The sequence below is a fragment of the Mustelus asterias genome, unplaced genomic scaffold (assembly GCF_964213995.1).
Source record: "Mustelus asterias unplaced genomic scaffold, sMusAst1.hap1.1 HAP1_SCAFFOLD_3816, whole genome shotgun sequence".
Lineage (NCBI taxonomy): Eukaryota > Metazoa > Chordata > Chondrichthyes > Carcharhiniformes > Triakidae > Mustelus > Mustelus asterias.
The window spans coordinates 25,001-27,393 of NW_027593761.1; the positions used below are offsets into that span (position 1 = coordinate 25,001).

A 2,393-nucleotide genomic window follows, 5' to 3' on the forward strand; every position below is an offset into this window, starting at 1 on the left:
CCACCGGCAGGCAACCGAGCACGGACCACGCGAGGCAACGTGTCCGGAGACGTCCAGCGGACAGTCACTCCACTCTCTCACTCTCTGTGCCGGAGCACCCAACCGAGCCAACTCTTGCGGATCCTTCCCGTGGACGAGCCACACACACACATCAACAGAGAGTCAACCCCCCTGGCCCGAGCCTAACGGAAGGCACACACGGTCCCGGCAGCGAGGCAGTCACGTTCTCTCTCTCTGGCAACCCGATGACAGCCGTGCCGGCGACCCCGAGGTGGCTGGGCCAGTGCGGGAGCGGGCAGTGCCGACGAGCCCGGAGGCGGACGCCGGCACCCAAGAGGTCAAGCTCTCCGACGCGGATTACTCTGGGTCTGCACTTAGGGGGACAGAGAGGACGGCACCTCTGCGACACCCCAGCCGCGCTCTTCGGCGCACGGATGCGCGCGAAGTGCGATTGATTGTCAAGCGACCCTCAGACAGACGTAGCCCCGGGAGGAACCCGGGGCCGCAAAGTGCGTTCAAAGTGTCGATGATCAATGTGTCCTGCAATTCACATTAATTCTCGCAGCTAGCTGCGTTCTTCATCGACGCACGAGCCGAGTGATCCACCGCTAAAAGTTGTATCGGGTTTCGGATCGGTTGCCCGATCCTGGGACGCGCAAAACGCTCCCCCGCCGACGTGACGGTGGAGCCCCAGCCTGGCGCGTACCACGGCGTGAGCCCGGAGGCGCACGCACTCGAGCGACAATCAAGCGAAAAAAAGGAGGAATCAGGGCGCTCGCAGGCGTTGAGTGCCGGCGTGGGTGAGGGGCCGGGGCCCGCCACGCGCCGTCACGCCCCGCAACAGCCAGAGGCAGAGTTCTCTGGTGTCACCGTCTGGCGGTAGGCTCGAGAGTCGAGGCGAGGCCGCAGCGGACTGAGTCGGGTGCAAGCCGCGGAGGACAGGCCGACGCTACGGGCGCAAGCCGACCCCGCACGCCCCAACCTCGGCGGGCTGGGGAAGGGGGCGCGGCGGAACGCTCGCAAGCGCGGCTGCCCCCGCGGACAGGCACATTCTCTCGAACGCGGTGGACGCTCGCTCAAGCCAGCACGAGACCAGACCGGACCGACAGGCGGACAACGAATCTTTAAACCTCGCACCCACCCTCCGCACACGGGTGCCGGAGGAATGGTGAGCATGAACAGGTACCCCTCACCGGGCTTTGAAGAGAGTGACTAGAATGCGACCAAAGCTTCACCGCGGCGGGAGACAAAAAGGCCCCTGACTGCACCAGAACGTCTCCCTGCGGAGTCACACAGTGGCCGTTCACCGTGGTCCCGTCGACAAGCCGCCAGGACAAGCACCCAAGCCCGCAGCAGCTCTCTTCGTTTCAACTGCGGATGTAATGCTGCAAGGCGGTGGCAAGGTCACGTCGCAGCCCGCAAGCCGTCGCCAAGGCGAGAGGAAGACGGTCCCCACAGCGGGCACACACGGACGGACGTGGAGCACGGGGCGGCGGCCCACAGGTGCGCACACGCGCCGTGCCGAGGATCGGTGCGGACGCCGGTGACATCGCACCCGGCAGAGCGGCTAGGCAGAAGTCGCTGCGGAGGAGGAGCACCGTCGGCGGAACGGTCTGCTGGCGGGCGAGGGACCAAACGAGCAGCTAGAACGGGCGGAGTGGACCGGACTGCAGAAGCGGAGTGAGTGCGTGGCTGACGCCACCGTCTCCCTCCGAGCGTCTGCTCGCGCCGGCCAAACCGCCGAACCGCTGAACGAAAGGACCGCATCGTCCCACGCAGGCAGGCCGGCCGTGTTGCCGTGCGTGCCCCCACCTCTCGGACGGACTGCAAAGACACCCTACGAAGCCAACGGCGAAGCCCTTCCAACGGCGCAGGCGTAGCGTGTGCGGCACCCGCATGGACTTGCCGGCGTGCAACCGAGCGTGTGCGTGCTCGTCGGTGGCGGCGCCCGCGCGCCGGCCCAACCGAGTGGGACCGAGATCGACGTCGCCCGGCTTCGGCGGAACGTGCGTACGGGTGACCAGGCCCGTTCGACGGGTACGGCGAAATTGTCGGTGTGACCTCCCACCCGCGTGGGAGGCGCCAGCGTCAGTACGGGCCACGGCCCCGGGGCCAACCCCCGTGAGGCTCTCCTGCCTGGCCCAACCGGCGCAGCCTTCGAGTTCAAGGAGTGACGGGCCGCCCTCTCCGGAGAGGTGGCGGGCCCCCGGCCGACAAAGATCCTTCACAACGTGTTCACCAACAGAAACCTTGTTACGATTTTTATTCTGTGTTACGGGTTTCGGTTCGGGCCCCCGGAGAGGTTGTCCGATACCTGGCCCCGGGGCCGGCCCCCGTGAGGCTCTCCTGCCTGGCCCAACCGGCGCCAGCCTTCGCGTTCAAGGAGTGACGGG

The 2,393-nt window shown here is 66.9% G+C and overlaps 1 non-coding gene across 1 annotated transcript; it reads right to left on the minus strand.

The window, feature by feature from the left end:
* Positions 1-463: 463 nt before the first annotated feature.
* LOC144490797 (5.8S ribosomal RNA) lies at positions 464-617 on the minus strand. The gene has a single exon (XR_013497346.1). It is a non-coding gene; the product is annotated as a 5.8S ribosomal RNA (ribosomal RNA).
* Positions 618-2,393: the final 1,776 nt, after the last annotated feature.